Source organism: Rhinatrema bivittatum, chromosome 8 (assembly GCF_901001135.1).
Source record: "Rhinatrema bivittatum chromosome 8, aRhiBiv1.1, whole genome shotgun sequence".
In the NCBI taxonomy this organism is placed as follows: domain Eukaryota; kingdom Metazoa; phylum Chordata; class Amphibia; order Gymnophiona; family Rhinatrematidae; genus Rhinatrema; species Rhinatrema bivittatum.
The window spans coordinates 204,793,282-204,820,015 of record NC_042622.1 but is presented as its reverse complement, the minus strand read 5'-3'; the positions used below and the strand labels follow the sequence as shown (position 1 = coordinate 204,820,015).

Below are 26,734 nucleotides of genomic sequence, written 5' to 3'. Positions count from 1 at the left end.
AGGAATTGAAAAACTTGAAAGCCCCCAGGCCTGATGAGCTGTCATCATTATTTTTATAAAACACTGAATCCCCAAGTGCTACAGAGCATGAAACAGCTATTTGACACAATTATTACTTTAGGCGCGATGCTAGATGTACTTAAAATGGCACATATTATTGCCCTCCCTAAACCAGGGCATGATCTCCAGTTGGTGTCATCCTATCGACCTCTCTCAATTTTGAATGTGGACATTAAGATTTAAGCAAAGCTGCTGGCTAACAGGCTTGCGGATATATTACCGTCCTTAATCTCCGAGGGACAGATGGGGTTTGTAAAGTATAAATATACGTCACATTCTTCTATTGATAGAAATGTGTAAACATTATCACTTTATAGATCCCTTGCTGGTAGGCTTCAATGCTGAGAAGGCTTTTGATAGAGTCTTGTGGTCTATGAAAAGGCAACACTGCAAATATTACACCAGGCCTAGAACAGCAATACACTTCCTATTGGGAAAACAGAACAAGCCAAGCTGCTATAGATCCCTACACAGAAAATACATGCCAGAAAAATAGCTCACCTCGGTCACATATGGAGAATACAGACAGACCCTGACCAAATACAGAAAAAAGAGTCCAGAAAGTATAAATAGAAATGTGCTGAGAAGAACTGAACTGGAACCCACAAAAAGCCAGCTTCTATATGCAGAGCAACAATAGAAAAACAAAAACATAACCATTCATCATAAAACATTAAATAATAAAATTGAGAAATATAAAGCATATTAATAGTAAAATCATATTCATAAAAAGAATAAATATTTCAAACCAGTTAATGAATAAAATATCTACAATTTCCCAAACACCAATACAATATTTAAAAAAAATCCAATGATTAAAAAATGTTCTAATATTTCCCCCCCAAAAAATAAAATATTTCAAAACAGCAAAAACATCAAATTACACCCAATAAATAAAACTAATAAGGATTAAAAAATCTCCTGCTCTCCATACCTGGAATCTTTTGATTTCCAGTCACCCTGAGATTTTTGTGGATTCAGGGAATTAGGGCTGCACAAACTTTATCTTCTCTCTCTCTTACACACACACACACACACACACACACACACACACACAATAACACATTGATTCTTTCACACCCTCCTTATCTCATATTTATGCCTATGCTCTCACACATACTCCCTCTCTTATATGTATATATGTGTGTGTGTGCGCATGCCTGTGAGAGCCTTTATTTGATATATCACATAAAGGTTCTCAAAGGCATACACACATACATATACACATCTATATAGGCTCTCATACAGACACATACACATGCATAAAGGCACTCACAACAACACACACACACATACACAAGCATATAGGTTTTCACATGGCCATACACTCACAAGCTTTCACACAGGCACACACATGCATACAGGCTGTCACACAGCCATACACATAAGCTTTCAAACAGACACAGACACGTGCACACAGACATACGCATATACATAAGGTCTCAAATAGACTCCCACACATACATGGCCTCCTGTTATCTTCGGGCCTGCTGGGATGAGCTCCACTATGGCCCGGCGAGCTCCTCTTCTCATCGGCCTCGGAGAGTGGGGGGAGAGTTGGCGCCAAAGCGGGAAAAGTTCAGCTGCCAGCGGGTTGAGATTTGCCAGCAGCCTCTCTTCCTCTTCAGCCGCCAGCAGGTTTGGCTACACTGGCAGCCCAGCGGCCTCTTCTGTTGCCACCAACGCCGCCGCCCCCTGGTGTGCTGCCCCATGCAAATGCATGGTACACACAACCGGTCACGCCGGCCCTGCTTGGTCCAGGTATTAGATGGCATTCTCCAAAAACAAGTTGTTTTTAAAGATTTCTCTTTTTTGGCCTCGTTCTTTTTTTGCAGGTGATATTCTCCTATTTATACCCCAGGCAAAGAGTTTGCTTCTAAAGGTGCTCACATTTTTGAAGTGTATGAGAGTTTTTTTAGGTCTTAAGCTGAATTTGTAGAAATGAAAGGCTCTAGATATTATGGGACATGTAAGGGGCAAATGGAGTAACTTCCCTTTACGATGGGTGGATGACAAGCTTAAATATCTAGGAGTTGATATTCATAGGAACCCAGAGATGTGGTATCAATTTAATAGCCCTCCTGTTAAAGAGAGTTTAAACAGCGCATTCAGGGTTGGATGAAGTTTCCATTCTCATTGATGGGGAGGAGAGCATTATTCAAATGTCATAACTTCCTAAACTATTATACTCTTTACAGATGAAGCCTTTCATCTTGCATAGAAAAGATGCCAAGTTGTTACAACAAATCTGATCAAGATTAGTTATGGCAGGAACGTAGGGCTAGAGTTTCCTTATCGAGACTAATGACACCTTCCTGGGAAGGAGGGTAGGGTTTCCTCAATTTGAGATACTATAATATAGCAAGTACCCTTCGTGCATTGGTTAATGGGGTGGAATTGTTTTGTGGATGTGGCTTCAGAAAAATGTTTTGCTTGCCCGTGTGAGTTACATTTTCTGCTCCATGCAGGTGCTAAAGATTTACCAGATTACCTTGCCAATAATATTCTGATAAAGTATACGCAACACGGCTGGAAACGTGTGAGAAGGTTGCTCGCGATTTCTTGGAAAGTTTCACCTTGGCTACCTATTTGTGGGAACCCATGGTTTCCGCTGGGTGAGATTTTAATAGATTTTTCACACAATTATCTCAAGCAGGTCAAGACACGTTTAATGATTTTATTGATTATCATAATAAACAGATGTTCTCCTTTCAATATTGTCAGGAGCAAAAGATTTTTTTGCAGTATCTTCAACTTGCCAGCTTTATTTCAAAGCGGCTCGGTGTTAAGATGATACCTCACACTTCGGGTCCATTTCAGGGATTATTCCAGCTATATAAGGGGGAGGAAACAATCGTTAGCTGGTTTATATCAGTATCTTCATTCAATCACTACATATACATCTCGTTCAGCCGTAGCAGCAGTGTGGAACACTGATCTGGGCTCTGATCCTGGGGATGATGATTTATCTGCCAGCTTGGATGTGTTCTATAAAAGAATCCCTTCGATATTATTAAGGGAACAACACCTGAGAGTTATTCATAGATCAATCATTTCTTCTCATAGGGCACATCAGATGAAGCTAATAGATAACCGGGGGTGTTTGAAGTGTCCCGAAGGCAGAGCCACACTATTGTCATGGCTTATGGGACTGTCCACCAATTCAGGGTTTCCGGGATGAGAATAGGAAATTTGTATCTAAGAAATTGGAGGTCCGGATTCCAGCTCAGGTAACAGCCTGTGTTCTGGGAGTGTTCTCTGACGATATAGAGTGTAATAATTGGAAAACTATATTTTTGAAGAAGGGACTCTGTATTACTAGTAGATGTTTATTGACAAAGTGGATTTCTCATGAAGTCCCCGCCTTCAGTTTTTGGCATTTGGAAATGCTAGAGCTTCTGATGTTAGATTTTAAAACGTGGTGTATCAGGCCCCACAGGAAGGAAAAAGCATTTGCATTTCATAAACTCTGGGGTGCATTTACAGCAGGAAATGATCCTGTAGCAAGGACCTGCTCTCCAGGTGATGCGTTGTCCCCTTGCACTGAGGACAAGTCTCGCAGGGTTACTGCCCAGGAGGGAAGGGTTAGTTCGACCATCATAGCTGGTGATTCAGTTATTAGAAACGTAGATAGCAGGGTGGCTGGTGGACGTGAGAACCGCCTGGTAACTTGCCTGCCTGGTGCGAAGGTGGCAGACCTCATGTGTTACCTAGATATGATTATAGACAGTGCTGGGGAGGAGCCGGCTGTCGTGGTACATGTGGGCACCAACGACGTAGGAAAATGTAGGACAGAGGTTCTGGAAGCCAAATTTAGGATTTTAGGTAGAAAGCTGAAATCCAGAACCTCCAGGGTAGCATTCTCTGAAATGCTCCCTGTTCCACGCGCAGGTCACCAGAGGCAGGCAGAGCTCCGGAGTCTCAATGCGTGGATGAGACGATGGTGCAAGGAAGAGGGATTCAGTTTTGTAAGGAACTGGGGAACCTTTTGGGGAAGGGGGAAACCTTTCTGAAAGGATGGGCTCCACCTTAACCAGAGTGGAACCAGGCTGCTGGCACTAACTTTTAAAAAGGAGATAGAGCAGCTTTTAAACTAGAACAAAGGGGAAAGCCGACAGTCACTCAGCAGTGCATGGTTCGGAGAAATGTATCCTTGAAGGATACTAATGAAACAGGAGAGTTAGGGCATCTCAATAGAGAGGTTCCAATAAAAGCAAACGTAGTCTATGTGCCGATAAATAAAAAATCACCTGAGCTAAAAATTTCCAAATTATTACTATCAATTGAAAAGCAGGTTGTTAATACAAACAAAAATCGCACTTTGAAATGTTTGTATGGAGTGTATAGCAGTAAATGATGAGATAGACATAATTGGTATCTCAGAGACCTGGTGGAAGGAGGATAACCAATGGGACAGTGCTATATCAGGGTACAAATTATATCGCAATGATAGGGAGGATCAACTTGGTGGGGGTGTGGCACTTTATGTCTGGGAGGGTATAGAGTCCAATAGGATAAAGATCAAACAAGAGACTAAATGCTCAGTAGAATCTATATGGGTAGAAATCCCATGTGTGTTGGGTAAGAGTATAGTGATAGAAATATACTACTGTCCACTTGGCCAAAATGGTCAGACAGATGATGAAATGCTAAGAGAAATCAGGGAAGCTAACCAATTTGGCAGTGCTGTAATAATGGGAGATTTCAATTACCCAATATTGACTGGGTAAATGTAACATCAGGACTTGCTAGAGACATAAAGTTCCTGGATGTAATAAAAGATTGCTTCATGGAGCAATTGGTTCAGGAACCAACGAGAGAGGGAGCTATTTTAGATTTAATTCTTAGTGGAACGCAGCATTTGGTGAGAGAGGTAACGGTGGTGGGGCCACTTGGCAACAGTATTCATAACATGATCAAATTTAAACTAATAACTGGAAGGGGGACAATAAGTAAATCTACAGCTCTAACACTAAATTTTCAAAATGAGGAAAATAGTTAGAAACAAACTGAAAGGTGCAGCTTCAAAGGTTAAAAGTGTTCAACAGGGGTGGACATTGTTTAAAAATACAATCTTAGAAGCGCAGTCCAGCTGTATTCCACACATTAAGAAAGGTTGAAGGAAGGCAAAACAATTACCAGCATGGTTAAAAGGTGAGGTAAAAGAGGCTATTTTAGCCAAAAAAAAAAATCCTTAAAAAATTGGAGAAAGGGTCCATCTGAATAAAATAGGAAAAGCATATGCATTGTCAAGTTAAGTGTAAAACATTGATAAGGCAGGCAAAGAGAGAATTTGAAATTAAGTTGGCCGTAGAGGCAAAAACTCATAATAAAAACTTTTAAAAATATATCCGAAGCAAGAAACCTGTGAGGGAGTCGCTTAGACCATTAGATGACCGAGGGGTTAAAGAAGCTCTTAGAGAAGATAAGGCCATTGCAGAAAGACTGAATGAATTCTTTACTTCCGTGTTTACTAATGAGGATGTTGGGGAGATACCGGTTCTGGAGATGGTTTTCAAGAGTGATGAGTCAGATGAAAATCAAATCACTGTGAACCTGGAAGATGTAGTAGGCCAGATTGACAAAGTAAAGAGTAGCAAATCACCTGGACCGGATGGTATGCATCCCAGGGTCCTGAAGGAACTAAAAAAATGAAATTTCAGATCTATTAGTTAAAATTTGTAACCTTTTATTAAAATCATCCATTGTACCTGAAGATTGGAGGGTGGACAATGTAACTCCAATATTTAAAAAGAGCTCCAGGGGCGATCCGGGTAACTACAGACCAGTGAGGCTGACTTCAGTGCCGGGAAAAATAGTGGAAACTATTCTAAAGATCAAAATCACAGAGCATATAGAAAGACAAGGTTTAATGGAACATAGTCAACATGGATTTACCCAAGGGAAGTCTTGCCTAACAAATCTGCTTCATTTTTTTGAAGAGGTTAATAAACATGTGGACAAAGGTGAACTGGTATTGTAGTGTATTTGGATTTTCAGAAGGCGTTTCACAAAATCCCTCATGAGAGACTTCTAAGAAAACAAATTTATTTATTTATTTAAAAACATTTATATACCGCTATTTGGATATAACCATCATAATGGTTTACAATTTTACAACAATGGGCCTCATTTTCTAAAGTATCGCAGGTCTGCGATACTTTAGGTAATGAGGGGCGGGGGGCCGAAACGGGGGGCGGTCTTGCACTAGCCGGCAGCGATCGCACCGCCGCGGTACGATCGCTGCCGGTTTCGCACCCAATAGCGCTACCATAGAAGGTGTAGCTATTGGGCGCGAAATAGGACGCGAAAAGGCCCTTACCTTTTCGTCATCCGTGGCGTCTTCGCGGAGTCGGCCCCGATGACGCCCCGACTCCTCCTCTTCTGGGGCCGACTCCGCCCCCATCTTGGTATCGCACGCGATAAGGGACTTTTCGCGTGCGAAACGTCCCTTATCGCGTATGACCCCCAATGTCTCCAATGACTGCATTTCCACTCTTACTATCTTAAACTTTTAAAATAAAAAATTACAGGAAAAATAAAACATACATGCATTCATTTAATCATTCATGTCATTACTTGAGGAACACCTATGTCAAGCGTGGTCATTCCGGAGACTTTATCATTGATTTTGACTTGGTAAGTGCTGTCATTTAAGAAAGAACTAATCCATTGTAGCGGTTGTCCTTCAATCCCTATTTCTTTTAGCCTGTGAACCATAATTTCATGGTTCACTGTGTCGAATGCGGCCGAAAGATCAAGAAGTATCAATAGATATTTATTTCCAACATCGAACCCTTTTAATACTGTATCTTGAAGAGACAGTAGTAAAATTTCAGTATTTAGAATTTTCCTAACACCAAATTGTGTTTGATAAAGTATGTCATTCAGGTCGAGATGATTATTCAACTGCTTTAAAACTATTTTCTCTATAATTTTCGCGAGAAATGGGAGATTTGAAATTGGCCTGTAGTTATTCAAATTTTTACTATCTAAATTTTTCTTCTTTAAAATTGGTTTTATTATTGCTTTTTTTTTAAGACACCAGGTACTGTTCCTTCCTTTAAGGATAGATTTGTGATCATAGTTCTATATGGGGCGATTGAGTCATTTTCTTCAAAGTTATCACGGGAATTGCATCAAGAGGATGTGTGGCTGGATTCATGTGCAGGATTAGATTTACGACTTCGTCAATTGTAGTCTCTTTGAAAATTGACCATGGCTGAATTTCTTTCTTGTTCATTTTAATTACTTGTTTAGGGGTGGTGTCAAATTTAGCTACTATCAGATCAATTTTGTTTTTAAAAAATGCAGCTAATTCTTGACTCAGGTTTATATCCATATTTGATTCTATCTGAGAATGATCAGTTGTTAATTTGTTTACTAATTCAAATAGGATTTTAGGATTGCCTGAGAAATTTTTTATTTTATTGGTGTAGTATTCTTTTTTTGTTTAATTAATTTTTTATAATGAGCAAGACAAATTCGATGGGTTTAGGATTTTGCTGCCCCTAGGAACTGTTGGTGCTGTTGCCACCCCCCCCCCCCCAGGACAAGGGACAATAGAGCAATAAGGTGTAAGGCACAGCCCTATTTGCTCTGCTTTGTCTGCTCTAAGCTCTTCTCTTCCCCTATGTTCCTGAACGACAGGAGGAGAGGAGCTGGAATAAGGCGCGCAGTAGCTTTTCTTTGTTCCCTTCTGGTTGCTCTGACCTCATCCCTCTCCTCCTGTTCCAAGCACAAGATAGGAGGGGAGGGGCTAGAATAAAGAATCGGTTGGTTTTTTTTTAACTCTGTTCCTTTCAGTCTCACTCCTCCCCTCCTGTACTCTGCACTGGGAGAGAAGGGGCTGGAACAGGAAGCGGAAGTTGTGATTCAGCAAGGCTGGGAGGCAGGAAATATTCTGTTGGCCTTCTGCCCCCCATATTTTTGCCTATTGCCAAATCCAGGCTTGGTATTAGCTCTCTTTTGAATGCAGTTTGGTTGCAAGTAGGCAATTTTTAAAATTGCTAATGTCATCGGATCTTCTTGGCCAAATGAAGTGTGTGTACTTTTTTTTTTAAAGACAGAATTTGCTGGTACCATGAATATCTTTGGCAAGCCGTGTTACCTGTCTGGGGAAGGAGCAGGTTCCATGGAGCCTGTTTTCCTCAGTAAACTAGCTCTGATACCTGCACAGATCCCCACCGTGAACCTGTGCAGGACACATCCCGAGTGAGTCAGGTTAAAAAGACAGGACAGTGTCATGTGCTGACTGCTCCTCCTGCAGGAGATGGCCTGTGAGGACGCCATTAAATCCTTTGTCCTTGCACCGGCTTCACCATCAATGCTTTCCAGGATTACAGCTGCAGCTTCACGGAAGGAGAGGGAGGAAATCAGCCCAGCCGCTCGTGTCATGGAGCTGATGTCAGCACAATATTATCTGACGGCAGGGAGAACATTACTGCTGTAGGGCAAGACAGGACAGAGGATGTGTGACACCCCCCCCCCCCTCTCTCCAATCCGATGCCAGTTCTCTGTCTCCCCCTCTACCCATTCTCAACCCAGGACTGTGCACTGCTGGCTGGGGATGCAGCATCTTGTCCTCACAGCACCCGCATACACTCACACACACCTGCAAAACTTTGGGGAGGTACTAGCATTGGATAGGGAAACTCAGCAGAGTTGTGTTTGCCTCAACAGACACCGAGACAAGGTTAGTTAGTTATTTGATTCATCGTTTGCCCACCCTGCAGGTTTGGGGCAGAGAACGAAAGTAAACATTAGAATACAATAATCCATGTAACGGGCAGAATATACTGTTTGGTTTTTTTTAAAGTAAAAACACAAGTTTAAAATCAGACAGACTAATATGGAGTGAAGAAGAGGCTGCTAACCAGGGTTCAAATCCCACCGCTGCTCCTTGCAACATTGGGCAAGTCATTCCACCCTCCAATGCATCAGATAAAAAGTTAAGGCCTGATTTGATTTACCAAGGCTTTTCTCCCATTTTGTGTCTATGGGAAAAATGCTCCGTAAATGAGGCCATAAGATTGTGAGCCTACTGGGGAAGGGGAACTATCTTAACAGTACCTGAACATAATCTGCTTGGAAAGCAGTATATAAATCAAATTTAAAACAATACAATTCTAACGTGTACATAACCAGATAAGCCTCCCTACCCTTATCGTCTCAGGCACAGCAGGCAATTAGTAATACCAACATTGATATTTTAATTAAAAGCAAGATTAAAAACAACAAGCCTTACAGTGCTTCCTAAAATCCAGATAACTCCCTGTAAATCTCAGTTCTGGTGGGGATGCTGTTTCAGACGCTAGGGCCTACAGTACCACAAAAAAAAAAAGCTTTTTCCCTAGTGTCCGCCAATCTAGCCTCCCTAGTAGAAGGGATACAAGGAAGTGCATTTTGCGACAAATACAGGCTTCGAATTGGGGAATATAAGTCTGAAGACTGTCCTTGAGCTATATCGCTTTAAAAATAAGAGAACAGATCTTTAGCTGGATTCCAAGCTACCTTCTCCCGACCAGCCCAGGACACGTCGTCCTGCCGGGTCGCTCACTCCCCTATCTCCTTCCCCTTCCTCCACGCCCTGTCCCGGCTCCTCTGCCACCCGTGTCTCCCTCCTCCTCCTCACGCCCAACTGCATCCCGCCCTGCATCCTGTTCTTGGGGCCCCCCTCCCACCCTCGATTCTTTCCATCTCCAGGCAGGACTTGCCGCCAGCTCATGAAAATGATTTCTTATTAACTGCCAGATTTTTTTTACTGACAAATTACTTTGTTTTAAGAACACACATTATGCCATCGCAATTTTGTGCACAGCTGGACGTGCCGTGCCGAGATTCGCCCCTTTCTACCCCGCATCGTGGTCCCCGATACCCGAATAGCACAGCTTGGCAGGGCCTGAGCCCGCAGCACTGGAGAAGGAGCCCGACGTCGCTCGCGGCGTTTTTACTGTCATGAAATTATTTTTATGGATGTCTTTTTTTTTTTTTTTTAATAGACTGTCAGTCAATTAACTTGACAGTTGGCAGCCCTGGCAGCCGTTCAAGTTCTGGCTCGGGCAGCAGAAGTCGGTGCTGCGGTCCAGCAAGCAGAGAGAGCCAGCAGGCTGGCAGCACTAGGCCGCAACTGGATTGAGCTTTCCCCCCTGCACGATGGACATGCTATTTTTCCAACTGTTGTCCCGATAAAAAGTCTTCTGTTATTTCAGAAAGAAATCTTTAATTATGTAGATCGGTCTCTTTGGAAGTCTGAGGACAGCTGCTGTTTCGGTAGCGTGAACTCTAAAAGGTGTTGGGGATATTCGGTGGGATTTGTGTTCAGCCGGTATCGGAACTCGTGTTAAAATCAAAAGATCCACTGGAGGACGATTGATTGTTTGGAGAGTGCTAACTGTTCGTAGCCACTTGTGTTATTAGAGCACTGTGGGGCATATTGATCAGGTGTGCTGTTATATTGAAGTGTTTTTAGTTGTGTGTATGTCTGATATGAATGTATGTATGACTGGTTATACGATGCAATAATGGGTCCTTTGCCGTGCTTTTTTGGAAAGATGTATGGTGATGCGGATATTGCTGGCATATATTAAAGGTATTTAAGCTTATCAGTTAGATTTGATTTTTGTAAATTGTTGGTGAAAACAGTTGATAAGTTGATTTAGAAAGTAATTAAAAAAAAACATTTTTTCTGATACTTCTTAAATTTTGTACCATGCAATATTATTTATGTGCTACAAATGCACCATTGGGGCCAGTCTTGCGTTTCCAGTTTGCTTTCCCACAGCAGCAGAAATAACCCTTGCATTAGCCAAAGTCAGAAGAAAGCCATGGTCAGCTCATGGAGCAAAATTATGTAATTAACAACTAGGAAGGCAATTTTTTTTTGGGGGGGGGGGGGAAGTAATTAGCTGACCATTTTCCTAAAGGAGATTACGGTGTCTTCGCTGCAGTGCTGGCCTGGCTTTCAGTTTCTAAGTAATGGGAGCATGCCCCATCTTTGACATTTTCGTCTGTTTTCGGTTAGGGTCCATGACACGACTTCAGCGCCTGCCAGTGCATGACGCCCGCCGGTACCTGGCACTCTTGACTTGCCTTGAGTCGATCAGGAAGTCGCTCAGGCTGCTTTGCGTCTGAGCGGCTTGATGGTACCAGCCGCAGTAGATGGAAGCTGTCTGCAGAGGTGTAAATACTGTTTTAAGTGCTATCTGTGTATTTGATTTCCCAGTGGATGCTAGACGAGGACTCCATTTTCTTTGAGTGGCATGTAGTACACATTAATTACTATTGTTTTCAGTGAGCGTTCCAGGGCCAACAGCAGTTCTGTGGGTTCATCCTTGGCAGCGAGCCATGTTAGATAGAATTAAAATCGCAGACTTGAAGAGCTGTAAAGGAAAATCCCATAGGACAGAAATTCCATCTTTTAAGCTAGCCTCACGTGCTTCGTGCTTTAGGTTGTCGAACGGATGATTTTAGTAGCCTTGGAGAGAAGGAGGAAGCAAAATGATTAGCCTGGAACAGGGTTAGGAGTCCTGAGAAGAAGAAGGAGAGCGAGACTGGGGGGGGGGGAAGGGGGGGGGAGCATACTCTGAAGAACAGAGGAAATTCAGGTAAAGATGGATGATTAGGATGAAGGGAAGGGCAGGTATTCTTCCGGAGCAGAGTAAAGCAAGTCCCCTTAGTGCGGGACAGTCCAAAGAAAACTTGAGCCTCCCGTCTGGATTAGTATTTCTGGCAAGATTCGGGGAACCCTCCTTTGGCGGCTGTAAGCCTGCTGGATGGGAGGGTGGATATGGGGAGAGGTACGGGCAAGGGTCAGCGACTGGGGGAAGGGGGGGGGGCAACAGAAGAAGAGAAAGTGGGCAGGTCACCGGATCTGCAACAGCTGGAGAAGGAAAACCAGGACGCCGGGCGGAGAGGGGGGGGGGGGGGGCTAGGGGAGAAAGCGGGACCTGGCCAAAGTGGCCCTGGGGATTGGAGTCTTGTGAGAGGGTGGTTTGTTTGTTTTGCTTTTTTTTAAACTCCTGCTTGCCCGCCGATGACAGAAACTGCGCCCACATCTACCTTGAAGGTAAGGGGATGGGATGGGAACAAACTCCCAGAGGGGCTTTGTTGCCGTCTGGTTTGAAGCGAGGCCACCAAGACTCGTTGTCCATCCAGGGCAGGGCAAGCACAGGTGAATACCCTACTTAGGCCAGGGAGAGCCTCTGCCCGGCCATGGAAGGAGAACCTGTAGTGCTCTGGCAGGGCCGGGTTTTTGGTGCTTTACACCCAGATAATCCCAGGCGGGAAATTGTTTTCTGTCACTTACCCAGCGCATGAATCCTGCTTTCATCACACCAAGCGCCTGTTGTTAGAGGGGGGCCCTACCCAGCCGGGGAGCGTTTGGAATCCGGGGCAGGGGAAGAGAAGAGCAGGGGTGAAAAAATGAAATAGAGGATAAAAGTTGGGTATCCAGGGTGGTCAGAGGAAGACAGCAAGGTGCGAATAGCCTTTCGAGTGGGAGAGGGGCTGCAGCAGGGTCTGCTAGTTCTTGATGTGAAGGAGCACTGGAGGCGGGGGGTACAGCACGCTTGGATGTGGGAGAGCAGTGGGGCAGATCTGAGTAGCCCTTTGAAACGGGGGGGGGGGGGGGGGGAACGGTCTGGAGGGCAGAGTTGGATATCATTTGACGTGGGGAGGCAGAAGGAAGCACGGGTGGATATTCTTTGAAATCCAGCAGCAGATGGCAGGCTTGGGCATTCTTTGGTGGCAGAAGGTACAGGTCAACGTGAAAAACCAAAACCTTTTGATTTATTTTATTTTTTTTTCAAAAGAAAACAGGTTTGCAAACCTCCTTTGTTCTAACATAAAAAAACACCTGGGATCTCTCTCTTCATCGTTTATAATCAGGAGTGAAAGGTAAACTTGATTCCTGCTGCAGGTAAACTGCTGTGTAGTAAGGGAGTCTCCTACTAGCCCAATCCCAGCACCCACTGTTACTTGCGTTTTTCACCTGTGACAGCTTTAAATTGATTCTGGCTGTGGCATCAATGAATGCAGATCCTTCCAGGGCTGACTCGGCAGCGGCTCCCTCATTATATGTTGGGCTGCGTTGTCTCTCCTCCAAAACCCCCCCTATTCCATGGGGCCAAAGAGTTTAGTGTGTAGGAATAATTGCAAACTCTCCACAGCTAAAGAATGTCCTGTCAGGGGAAAAAAAAAAAAAAGGGAAACAGTTTGATTACTGTTATGGATTGGACAAAACGATCATTGCAGCTCTTAACAGTATTGACAGCCCGTGCAATAACAGGTCCATATTCAGAATAGGGTTGCCAACCAACTCCTTATTTTCAGGACAGTTTGATCCAGTCCTGGTTTTACCCCCATTGCATGTTGGGACTTATTCTGGTTTCCCTATTGCATTGCCTAAGAAAAGAAAGACTATAAGTACCTGCAGGCAGGGGGAGTAAAACCAGGACTGGATCAATATGTCCTGAAAACCTGGAGCCAGTTGGCAACCCTAATTCAGAAGCATTTAGTCGGATAATTTTGGCCATATAAGTTAGGGGCACTCTGGGGGTGTAACTGGGAGGAGCTATCCGGCTAAGTCTGGCCATGCAGTGGACCTACTCTAAAGTTAGCCAGATAAACTTACCTCGCTAACTTAAAGATAGCTGGACATATTCAGGAGCGTGGCTGTGCCGCTGAATATATAAACATTTATCTAGCTAATTTGCCAAGCTGCACAGCAGCTGAATAGGGACCTCACCTTGCTTAGTCCTGGCCTAAGTGTGCTAGGGGCCCTGTTATTTATTTACTAGTTGATGCCCAGTTAAATTCCCCAGATGCCCCTATTCATTCCCCTGCTTGCCCCAGCACACTCCACCCTTTCCCCCAGCCTGACCCCAGAGCTTTGCTTCCCTCTCTTCAGCTCAACCCAAGCAGACTCCAACCCCCCTCCCCAGCCTGATCCCAGCATTCTCCTTACCCCCCTCCTCAGCCCACTCCATCTCCCCTCCCATCACCTCCATCTGGGGTATTTTTCACCCCTCACTCCCAGCCTGAACCCAGCACTTTCATCCCCCAGCACCCCCACTAGGCGCCAACCTGACCCGATAGGAGCGATCTTGTTGTTTTCCCCCTCCTCCCCATCTGTGGCTCCTACTGGTCCTATGGCTGTCTGGTTTCCTGTGGCTCTGCCAACAGCCCCGTGTTTGATATGTACGTGGGGTGCCATGCGCAGTCCATAGGTCCTCATATCCTCTGGTCTTGCAGCGGCGCATAATTTACAATGCATGTTAATTCATTTTACTCCTGCAAGTGGGCTTTTGAAAATTGCTACAATATATGTCATTGAAGTGACCATAGGATTTACCTGTGTAAGTGCACTTTACGAATGTAAATGGCTTTTGAAAATTGCCACAATAATGTTACATTTACGTGCACAACTCCTTTGAAAATTCACCTCTATGTTCTACATTTCTATATTCTTTAATGATTTTGTCCAGCTCTTTCTCAAAAACGTAACTACATAGGGGCTGGGCCAGTGGCTGTGTTGCAAGTGTGGTAGGCTTCCCTGTGGAAGACCCAGGAGTTTGCTCACTGAGCTGACCGGGGCTGGTCATGCTGCAGAGGCAGCACTCACAAGCCTGACAGGAGACAAAGAAAAGGACGTATTCTGTGCTTTGATGGGTATTGGAAAAGTGCACTCAGCCTTAGCATTTGCCCACCCCACCTCGGCTGGAAAGTTTACTGCCCAGGATTCGTTTTGATAGTTTTGAGTCAGTCGCTCACTTTTTATATCTCTGGTCAGTTGCATCACACGGAATGGAATGATCTGATTGCCTCATGCAGTGTGTGTGTATGTGCGTGCGCACGTGTGTGTGCTTGGTGTCATTTCTGACATCATAAAACCATAGAGAAAGAAGATATTTTTTTATTTATTTATTTATTTATAAAGAAAGAAGATCTAATGTGTGTGAGGCTGCATGGGGCTCTCTTGCTAACATGGCTGCCTCCAGGTACTCAGTGGACAAGGGAGAGTAACTTACGAAAATATAAAATATAACGACGTAGAAACAGAAATGTCTGATACAGGATGAGCATTACTGTTCGCTAAGCATACTTCTGAAATCCTGCAGAAAAGTACAGCTTTCCTTCAAAGCCCTCTTTTTAAGGCAACTCAAAAATCTCTTTGCTGTGACCTACTGATCACTGCGATGCATTCTGGTGATCTTACTGGCTACAGGAAGAGGGATTGCAGAAAATACAATGATGGCTTCCGTTCTCTCACATTATCTATCCATCCCAGTACGCTCATACAGCCACAGCAAGTCAGACACATGCATGCAGTCCCTTCTGGAGCCCGGATCTTAACGGTGCATTCCCGGCACCTGAGCTGCATGGCAGCTTCTAAGCATGGCGGTCCACTAACCGGATTTTTCCCAGACAGATGGAGCCATTCCTTGTTTAACTCGCTCCAGGCATGCATTTGTAGATCTGGTTTCATAGCAGCATAGTCGGTCGGTCGGGCTGAAAGATTGTCAGAGGGGAGAAGTCTGTTTCATTCAGCCTCTTTCTGATTATCTAGAGCAGGGGTCGGGAACCCATGGCTCGCGAGCCAGATATGGCTCTTTTGAGGGCTGCATCTGGCTCGCAGACAAGTGTCGCCATACTTCGCGGTTCCCCGCTGACCCAGCTGCTCCCCGGTCCTCCGCCGCCCGGGCTTAAAATGCTGTCAGCCCGGGCGGAACGCGGCAGGACAGCTGGAGTCAGCGGCACCGGCGTGCTCTCTTCTCCCCCCCCCCCCCCCGCGGCCCGGAAGAGGAAGTGGAGAGCATCGGGTGCCTGCGCGGGAAGAGCAAGTTTGCTTACCGTAAACGGTGTTTCCGTAGATAGCAGGATGAATTAGCCATGCTGTAATGAGACCTGTCCGTCAGGCACAGGAGGGCGGAGCTTTCCAAAGTAAAGTCAGAGCTCTGCTCTGAGGCTGCGCGTGGGTTCCCGCGCCGGAGTAACGACTCTCCTCAGTCTGTAAAATAGCAAGCGTGAGCACGTAAAGGTTCGACTGACAGGGAGGTGGGCGGGTCAGCATGGCTAATTCATCCTGCTATCTACGGAAACACCGTTTACGGTAAGCAAACTTGCTCTTTCCCGTCGATAGCAGGCTGAATTAGCCCTGCTGTAATGGGAGTTCAAAGCTATGCATCACGTAAATTGTTTGTTTGTGTGTATCGTGATGCACATGTGTGTCAGTCGAGTTCTGTATTATGCTTTAGTAATGATTGTAAAACTGCTTGTCCCAGTCTCGTGTCCTCCGTTGACTGCTGGTCCAGGCAGTAATGAGCTGCAAAGGTGTGAAGAGATGCCCACGTAGCCGATTTGCAAATGTCTAATAGAGGCACTTGTGAGAGATATGCTGTAGAAGCTGCTATCGCTCGTGTTTGATGTGCCTTTGGACGAGAAGGCAAAGTTAACTGTTGTTTGGCATGACAGAATTGAATGCATTGTGCGATCCAACTCGCTATGGTGCGTTTGGCCACTGGTTTCCCCGGCGAATTTGGATTAAAAGACAAGAATAATTGGGAAGGTCTGTTAGGAGATTGGGTTTGTAAGGTATACAATGCCAGTGCACGTTTACAATCTACAGTATGCAGTTGTCTTTCTCTCTCCGAAGCATGTGGTTCTGGAAAGAAAATCGGTAGGTCAATGGTTTGGTTGAGATGGAATGGAGTTACTACTTTCGGAAGAAAGGAGGGATGCGTCCGTAGGACTACCTTGTGAGGGTAGAACTGCAGGTACGGTGAATAGTGTACTAAGGCTTGTAGTTCACTCACTCGTCTTGCCGATGTGATGGCTACTAAGAATACTACCTTCCAGGTGAGGTACTTCATGTGAGCCGTCTGTAGAGGTTCGAATGGCGACTGCATCAGTTGTTCCAAAACTGTGTTTAAGTCCCATGGTATCGGTGGTTTAGCGATTGGCGGACGTAAGTGTGTTAATCCCTTTAGAAATCTTGATATGGCAGGGTGTAAGGAGATGGATTGTCCCATATACAATCTATGTCTGGCTGCGATGGCACTCAGATGTACTCGTACCGAGGTAGTGGCTAGACCTAAGGTATATAGAGTATGTAAATAGTCCAACAGAAGGGCTGGAGGGCAGGATAAGGGATCCAAACACTCCGCCGTGCACCAATGGACATATCTTTTCCATTTGGCTTGATAATTCCGTCGTGTGGACGTCCGTCTTGACGCGAGGATAACGTCTTGAACATTCAAGGATATTCCTTGTTCTGATAGTAGGATCCGCTCAGTCTCCACGCCGTGAGATGTAGGGAGTGGTGGAGCGGATGAAGAAGTGCACCTTCGTTCTGTGATAGAAGATCTACTCGTAATGGAAGGCGGATATGTGGTTCCACAGACATGTGCAGAAGATGTGTGTACCAGTGTTGACGGGGCCACGCTGGTGCGATGAGAATCAGCTGCGCTGCGTCCAGTATGCATTTTTGTAGCGTACGTGTGATCAGCGGAATCGGAGGAAAGGCATACAGGAGCTGCTGCGTCCATGGAATAAGAAACGCGTCTTGCGCTTGTCTCAGGGCACTGGGCCAGACTGAACAAAAGTTCTGTACTTTGCGATTGTGTTCGGTCGCAAAGAGGTCTATGGAGGGCGTTCCCCATTGGTGGAAAATGAAGTTCGCTATCTCTTGATGGAGTTCCCACTCGTGTGGATGAAAGATTCGGCTGAGTCTGTCCGCTTGCGTGTTGGCTATGCCTGGAATGTACGTGGCTTGCAGGTGAATTGAGTGTTTGCACGCCCATTCCCATATCCAAATTGCTTCCCTGCATAGCGGCCAGGATCCCGTGCCAACCTGTTTGTTTATGTAAAACATTGCCACCTGGTTGTCTGTGTAAACCATGAGTCTGTGGCCTTGTATGTACGGCAGGAAGGTGCGTAACGCATATCGTATTGCCCTTAATTCTAGAAGATTGATTTGAAATGTTTGTTCTGTTAACGTCCACAAGCCCTGTGTTTGGAAGTTGTTTAGGTGGGCTCCCCAACCTTTCCTGGACGCATCCGTAGTGAGCACTGCATTGTGTGGAAGGATTGTGAATGGGGCTCCCCTTAATAAGGTGTGTCGTCGGAGCCACCATTGAAGTTGGTTGACTATCGACGTGTTTATCTGGATTCTCCAGGACAGTGGTTGCGAGTGTTGCTTCCATTGACGTCGAAGATGCCATTGGATTTGACGCATTTGTAGGCGTGTATTCGTCACGGCGTGTATAGCCGCCGCCATGTGGCCCAGTGCGACCAGGACTTGTCGGGCCGTTGGCCTTTGTGTTCTCTGCAACTCTTGAAATATGTTCCTCATCGTTCTCCTTCTTTCTGGGGGAAGGAAGACTTTGTGTCTGACCGTATCTAGGAGGACTCCTAGAAATTGTAGAGTTTGGGTTGCTTGAAACTGCGACTTTTGATAGTTGATGAGGAGACCAAGGTTGTGGAGGCAGAGAATGGTTTGTGAAAGATTGTGGTGTAAGGTCATTGGATCTGAGGCTATCAGCAACCAATCGTCCAGATATGGAAAGATAATGATTCCTTGTTGGCGAAGGTGTGCCACCACCACTGCCATGCATTTGGTGAAGACTCTCGGTGCTGTAGAGAGACCGAATGGTAGCACCTTGTATTGATAGTGGGTATTCAGGGCTTGAAAAGACAGGTACTTCCACGAAGAGGGGTGCATTGGAATATGCGTGTACGCGTCCTTGAGATCGATACTGCACATCCATGCATTGCGGTGAATCAAGGGTAAGATTGATTTGAGGGATATCATCTTGAATTTTTCTGTTAGTATAAATTTGTTGAGTTGTCGAAGGTCGAGGATTGGACGTAAGTCCCCTGATTTCTTTGGAATGAGGAAATAGGGGGAGTAAAATCCAGTGTCCCAGACTTGTCGTGGCAGGATCTGTATTGCTTGTTGCTGTAGCAATTTTGTTAACTCCTGTCGTATTTCTATTATGTTCGTCTGGTATGTCCTGGATGGGAAATGTGGGAGAGTTGGCGGTTGCTGGAACAGAATCATGTACCCGTGTTGTATGATGCTGAGGACCCAGCGATCTGTGGTGATGGAAGCCCATTGTTGATAATAAAGGGATACTCTTCCCGCTTGCATCTGAAGTGGTGGTGGCTGAGGCAGTGTTAAAAAGACTGTGAAGTCTTGTTTGATGTGGTTTGTTGTTGTTGTTGTTGTTGTGGTCGATGAGACCGTCCACGTCCCCTTCTATTTTGGTTTTGTGGAATGGTCGGCCGGGTATAGGGTTGGTAAGGAGGTGGCCGGTAGGAAGAGTACTGTCGATACGGCCTTCGTTGGAAGGTTTGTCGTCTATACTGGGAGAAAAATCGTCTGGTTGGTTGGTAGGATGGTTGGGTTGTCAAAGACTGCACCGCCGCTGATTGTTCCTTTAACTGGGCTACCGTCTCTTGTAGCTTTTCCCCAAAAAGATTATCTCCTTTGCAGGGAAGGTTAGCCAGCTTAGTGTGGACGTCCTCCCTAATGGAGCTGGCCTTTAGCCAAGCCAATCTTCGCGCTGCAATAGCACTGGCTGATACTCGGGAAGTAGTATCAAATCCTTCGTAGGTGGTGCGGAGGAGGTGTCTGATTCCCTCCTCCAAATCTTGTACCGGGGATAAATTCGTGAGTTCCGGTTCTGTCTTAATTCTCTGTACACAGTCATATAAATACTGTGCTAGATAGAATTGGTGGTGGTGAATTCTCGCACCCAACATTGCCCCTTGGTATGCTCGCTTCGCGAAGTCGTCTAGCGTCCTCATATCCTTCAAGGGTGGAGATGAGGAATATAATTTATTCTTCCGGGCTTTCCCCATCGCTGATTCCACCACTAGTGAGGTGTGAGGAAGCTGTGTGGAAGAATAATAAGCGGATTTCTGTAACCTGTATTTAGTGTCAATTTTCCTTGACACTGCTGGGACTGCGAATGGAGTGTCCCAGGATTTTTCTAACAAGGCGTGGAGAACATCGTGCGGGGGTAACGCCGTTGGCTCATGGGGAGTGTCAAAAATTTTTAAAAGATCCAGAGTTTCTGCTCTAGGGTCTGGCACTTTTTGAATCGCGATGTTTAACGCCTTCCCCATTTTTTCCAGGAATTTTGGGTAAGTTAAATATTCTGGTGGGGAATTAGGTTCATTGTGTTGCACATCCGGATCCGACGGGTATCCTGTAGAGGAGTCCGGGGTAGGGTTATTAAAGGGAGCGGAATGATCGCTGTCTGGTGAGAGCCGTGTGTCTACTCGTTGATTGTTTAGTGGAACCTTCCTGGAGATTGATGGCGATTGAGGCATTGATTGAACCGAGGGTGATTGGGTTATATTGTCCGATCCCTGAGGATTCACAGACCTGGTTGAAGTGTCTGTTGAGTGTGTCGGCGAGAGGTTTCCCTCTGTCCTTGGAGAAGTAGGCATATCATATATCTTTGTCATGTTGTCATAAAATCCCGCAAGGGCGTATGATAGCGTCTTGAAGGATTCTTTCGTATTTGGAGACATGCACTTTTTTAAATTCAAATCCTTTGAAACTTGTTGCTTCTGACTAGATTTGTATGATTGGGTTTTTGTAGGTAGTGTCCTTGTTTTGGTGAAGGTTTTTTGGAGTGTATTGGGCCCGTCACTTTTTCCGGAGTGGTGGGAGCGGTTAGAGTAATCATACTCCGAAGAGGAAGAGGTCTCTGAGTATAAACGTTTGAGGTTTTTTGACCTGGAATTTCTGCAAAATTTTTGCGTGTTAGCGGTGTCTGACCCCTTAGTATGGGGCAAGTGAGGAGTAAGGGTTAAATCTCTTACATTCCTTTTGGTACGTGTAGTCGTTGAGGGAATCAGCTTATTCGAACACCTCTGTTGTTGTGCTGCTGAAGATTTGTGGCGTGTCGGATCATTTTTTGTACTGTGCACTGCTGTGTGCCGGTCTCTATGCGCCGCATCGTGCCGTTTCACATGCTCCGTATGTGCCTTATCTTGTCGCGCCGTCTGCGCCGTTCCCCGTCCCGTTCTTAGGCTGGTGTTGCGCCGCTTCGCATGCGCCGTGTCGTGCTGTGTCAAAAACGTGTGTTTTGATGACGTCGTGTGCGTCGCACCGGGTGCCTCATAGTGAGACGCAGAGGTTGGCGTCAGTAGCTTCGCTTCTAGCGGCGCCGTACGAGGCGTGGTTTTCGGCTCAGCTGGTTTGGCGCGCTTTTTGAGAACGGGGCCCCGTTCAGAAGCGCGTCCCGATCTAAGCGACTCCTCCGAGTCTTGCCCACGTGAGTAAGTGCGTTTTCGTGGGCACTGTCCTCTCTGGGAATCTTTTGAAGAGGTTTTGGTTTTGTCTGAGGCTATGGAGGGCGAGTGAGATGATTGTCCACGCTCCTCCTGTCTCTTATGTTTAGAAGGCCCGTCAGAGCCTGTATCCGTTGAACCTTTTTTACGATTTTGGCACGGGCTGGATGCGGAGGGCCCCGGGAGAGATTGGACATCAGAACCCGATTGGGAAGCACCCTGTGGTGAACGTAGGGATCCCATGCGTTCCGCTCGAATCCTACGTGCCCTAGGGGACATACGCCCACAAGATACACAGTTTTCTGTGTCATGATCAGCCCCCAGACACCGGTAGCATTTGTCATGCGTGTCTGTAATAGACATAACCTTGCCACATAGGCAGGGCTTGAATCCTGATGGTCGTGTTTTTTGTTTTTCTGACATTCTTACTTGAATCTGAGGAGGTCTTGAAGCTCCGCGTGCGATTCCTGCGCGCGGAAAAACAGACTGAGGAGAGTCGTTAATCCGGCGCGGGAACCCACGCGCAGCCTCAGAGCAGAGCTCTGACTTTACTTTGGAAAGCTCCGCCCTCCTGTGCCTGACGGACAGGTCTCATTACAGCAGGGCTAATTCAGCCTGCTATCGACGGGAAAGAAGAGACCACACTAGCGTGGTCTCTTCTTCCGCGCAGGCACCCGATGCTCACCACTTCCTCTTCCGGGCCGCGGGGGGGGGAGGAGAAGAGAGCACGCCGACTGGAGTCATCCGGGTGCCTGCGCGGGAGTCATCGGGTGTCAGCCGGGTGCCAGCGCTGGAGTCATCGGGTGCCTGCGCGGGTCTTCCCGCGCAGGCACCCGATGCTCTCCACTTCCTCTTCCGGGCCGCGGGAAGAAGAGAGCACGCCGGTGCTCTCTTCTTCCCCGCGGCCCGGAAGAGGAAGTGGAGAGCATCGGGTGCCTGCGCGGGAAGACCCGCGCAGGCACGCTAGTGTCCGACGGGAAGAAGACTGCAGCGCGGCTCGGAGGAAAATGAAAATCTTCAACCGCGGCCGATGGGACTCCGCCTTCGCCTCCGCGAGGGCTGAAAATGAAGGAGGTTAGCGTTGGGAGGTGGCTGCTGCTGCCGCGAGTTCCCGGGGGGGGGGAAGGGGGAGAGAGAGAGTGAATGAATGAGCGAGCAAGCATGTGTGTTTGAGATCCTGTGTGTGTGAGTGAGAGATTGCATGTATGTGAATGATTGAGAGCCTGTATATGTGAAAGAGAGTATGTCTGTGATTGAGATCCTGCCTGTGAGAGAGAGAGCATGAATGTAAGTTTACCATTGGGAACCTGTATGTGTAAGTTTGTAATTGAAAACCTGTTTGTTTGAAAGAGTATGTGTGTATGATTGAGATCCTTTGTGTGTGAGAGAGATCATGTGTATGTATGATTAAGAGCCTGTGTGTATAAGTAAGAGAGAGATCATGTGTGTCTGTGTCTGATTGACAGCTGGTTTAGGTGATGGAGCATGTGAGTATGTGATTGAGAGCCTGTGTTTAAATGAGAGAGAGAGACCATGTGTGTCTGTGTGATTGAGAGCTGATTTAGGTGAGGGAGCATGTGAGTATGTGATTGAGAGCCTGTGTTTAAATGAGAGAGAGAGACCATGTGTGTATGTGTGTGATTGAGAGCTGATTTAGGTGAGGGAGCATGTGAGTATGTGATTGAGAGCCTGTGTGTAAATGAGAGAAAGAGAGGACATGTTTGTAAGCATGTGAATGAGAGTCTGTGTGTGAGAGAAAAAGACAGCATGTATTTATGTGATTGAAAGCCTGTGTGTGTGTAAGCGTGAAAAGATAGACAGCATGTGTGTAAATGTGTAATTAAGAGCCTATATAAGTGAGAGAGAAAAAACATTTGTATATGTGAGTGACTGAGAGCATGTGTGTATAGGTGTGAAATTGAGAGCCAGTGTGAGAGAGCGCTGGTATGTGACTGAGAGAGGAGAAAGTTCCAAGCAAACCACCCCACCTCCTGCTAATTCAGAACAATCTCAGGACACCTGGATATCAAACGTTCCCAGGTATGCAGAGCAAAAAAAATTTTGTATCCTTATTATTTTTCATTACTGGATCTTTGTGTCTGCTATTTTGAAATATTTTGTTGGTATCTGGAAATGTTTTATATGAGTTTTTAATTATTGGATATTCCACTCATCAGCTGTTTCGAAATATGTTCTTTTTGTTAGTACAGTTTTACTGCTGATGATTTTATATTTCTTGATTTGTTTTATAAGGATGTGTGATGTTTCTTTTTTCCTTTGTTACACTGCATACAGAGACTCTGGCTTGTTGCAGTTTCCAATTCAGTTTTTGTCTGCATGCTTCTTGTTATGCGTTTTGGTCTCTTTATTCTATGTTAGGTGAGGGACAGCACGTGATTCAGGTGAGGTTTTCTGCTGGCGTGTAGTTTCTGTGTAGGACTCTATAGCAGCCTGACTTGGTCCGTTTTCCTAATAGGAGATGTATTGGTGTCTTAAGGCCTGGTGTAATATTTTCAGAGACTTATTGTACTTTAAAAGTGTGATCTTACATAAAATGCACACATTTACTTGTATTTAGTTTTAAACATATTGTATGGCTCTCATGGAATTACATTTTAAAATATGTGGCGTTTATGGCTCTCTCAACCAAAAAGGTTCCTGACCCCTGATCTAGAGAGAGTGCAAAGGGAAGGAGGGGGAGAAGGCTAGGGGGCGGTGCAGCAACCCAGTACAGCTGACCAAAAGGAGGAGGCGCGGTTATGCTCCAGTACTGAGAAAAGGGGCAAGTTAAGTGCCATCTTAACCTGGTCTTGAAGCCCTTTGGCAGACCTCTGCTGACGAGATCAAGAAGCGGGCATTGGGGAGAGACGGGGGACCCTGGGCCAAGGCACCAACAGCCCATGCCTTAAGATGGCCCTGGGAAGAGCCCTGCTTTAGGGAAGAGGAACCAGGGCTCTGCGTGAAGGAGAGAAGGAAGAGAGGCAAAAGCAGACTAAGTGACGTAAGAAAAGCTGCAGAGCAGGAGGAGGAAGAGAAACGAGAAGGAATAATCTGGTAAAGCACGAGCAGGGCATTCCTCTGCGCTTTCCAACACATATGACAGTCGCAGAAATCACTGTGTAGGCACCGATGCACCTTTGCTGTAGGCAGGTACCATTAACAAGGTGTCTCTTTCTCTTCCTTCATGTTACTTTGTGTGTGGCTTCTACTTGCAGGAAATTTCCATGCCTTCACAGTGATTTCTGGCACTATCATGTGACCCAGAAAACATTGAAAGAATGTTCCAGTTTACTAACTGTCCCCTACCACCCTTAATCCCAGGATGAGGGAAGCCCAAAGATTGCCAGGCTCATGCTCCCTTGTCCTCTGCAGTCAATATTCCTTTCTCATGTCAAGTTTCAGAAACATTCTATGACATCACTTCCTGTTGCATAAATCTGCCTATTCCTTAATAGTTCTGAACCTTAAGATGTCTTCAGATACACGCAGAAGGGCTGAAGTCACCTTCCAACGTAATCATTCTTTTCCCATTGGCTCTTTTCCCCATCCCTCTCCCTACAAATCCTTCTTTTTATCCATACGCTTTCTCTTAATCCACATCCAACCTCTCCTTTCCCCTAACCTAGCCTTCCCCACCATCTCTGTATAATATTTACACCAACAAAATTCTTCTCCACCTTCAGTTTAATTTCTGCATGGTACACAACCCTCATTGAGCAGTCGTGAGAGTAGCTGGTGATATTCTCTGCAGTCATCCTGGTTTTTAAGTCCTTAGCACTGCCATTGACCAGCTAACTGTGTTCGGCCATCTTGAACATTCTGCTGGGTTCCCTGGTTCGTTCTTCTGGTGGCTCTCACTTCACCTGCCCAGCAGCCCAGTCTTTCTTTCTTTCTGCTGTAGGGTTCTCTTCTATCCTTGCAACCCATGGCTCTGTCCTTGGCCCACTGATAGGAAAAGCTCATTATGTCCTTTAAGGTCAGCGCTATTTGTGAGTTCAGTTTAGCTGGGTAGATTGGCCTGCTTGAAAAATGCCTTCCTTACAACAGCTAAAAAGTGCACATGGGATTCACGAGGAACATCCTTTTAGCTGAATTAAAAGGAGATATTCCTGGGGGTGTTTTAGGTTGGAGGGGGGGGGGGGGCGACTATGAAGTGTGTGTGTGTGGTAAGGATATGCTGTCATTGCTTAAACAACAAGAAAATCATGACGACATTTATTTCGTTTTATGTGTCTGCGTTTTAGTGCATGCTGAAACACAGAAACAAAAAAAGAAATCAAATAAAGTAAGGAATGAAATGGAAAACAAAGGAAGCAAAAGGTTTTCCCCATACATAGCCCCTGCTGTGCAGGATACAATTTCCATATCTGGCTTGTGTACTTCCTCGCTTTTCTCTGCCTATTAAAAAAAAAATAAAAAAAGGAGACGCAAAGTCTGCGGGTATATTTGTCACCTGTTATATAAGATTAAAAAGCATTTAGGTTACTCTTGTATGAAAGACTCTCTAGTTACAAAATCTACATTATTTATCCTGAGAACTGAAATTGGGGTTCGGAAGAGGAGAGAAGACGATACTGGATTTCGGAACCCGGGTCAGATTTTGCCAAACTTTCATTCCTCTGCTGCCTCTGTCTACCTTCCCTTCGCCCTCTCCCTCCTCCTCTCTGCAGCCCTCTGGATCTTTCCCTTCCCTCTTTCTCCTGCCTTGGTGTGAAACAGGAAGAAGAAGAAAACACTCTGAAGCAGTAGATTGGAGATTTATTTTGATTTGGGTGCAGGGTGTAATTTCCTTTATTGTTAAAGGCAGCTATTAAGGAGGCTGAAGTGGGAATAAAAGAATTAGGCGATAATCATTCAACGATCTCGTCCTGCTGTGAGCCTTGGGGAATTCTTCGCCTAACCACTTCCTTCCAGCCTGGAGCGCTTGTTGCTGCAGTGGCATCTCGCCCCTGTCACGGGAGTAGGAAGTGGGTGGTAAAAACTGCCTTCAGCACTGGTTGATGGGAGACAGACAAGAAATTAATTACTCCCTTCCCTGATGATAGATCACTGTTGCCAACTTTAAAGAAAAGTAGTGCTTATGGCACAGAGCTATAAAATCTAGGGAGCTACATTCAAATTCCACCCCACCATTCTCTGTGAGACCCCGACTTCTGAGTCTCTTAACCTCCCTGAGCTCAGTGCTTAGGGGTAGATTTTATAAAGTTGTGCGTAGGTGTCCATGTGCGAGCGCGCTACCCAGCGTGCGCACATGGACACCGGATTTTGTAATATGCACGCGTAGGTGCAGGCATGTTATAAAATCGGGGACTGGTGCGCGCAAGGGGTGCACAATTGTGTATGCTGCGTGCGCCGACGCCCGCAGCCT

General features: G+C 45.7%; 1 long non-coding RNA gene across 1 annotated transcript in view; it reads right to left on the bottom strand.

Annotated features, from left to right (window-relative positions):
* Positions 1-15,567, bottom strand: part of LOC115097881 — a 33,042-nt gene extending 17,475 nt beyond the window's left edge. The window contains exons 1-2 of the long non-coding RNA XR_003858355.1: positions 15,473-15,567; positions 13,052-13,241 (exon numbers count right to left, since the gene is read on the bottom strand). This is a non-coding gene — a long non-coding RNA (uncharacterized LOC115097881). The remainder of the gene's footprint in view (positions 1-13,051; positions 13,242-15,472) is intronic.
* Positions 15,568-26,734: the final 11,167 nt, after the last annotated feature.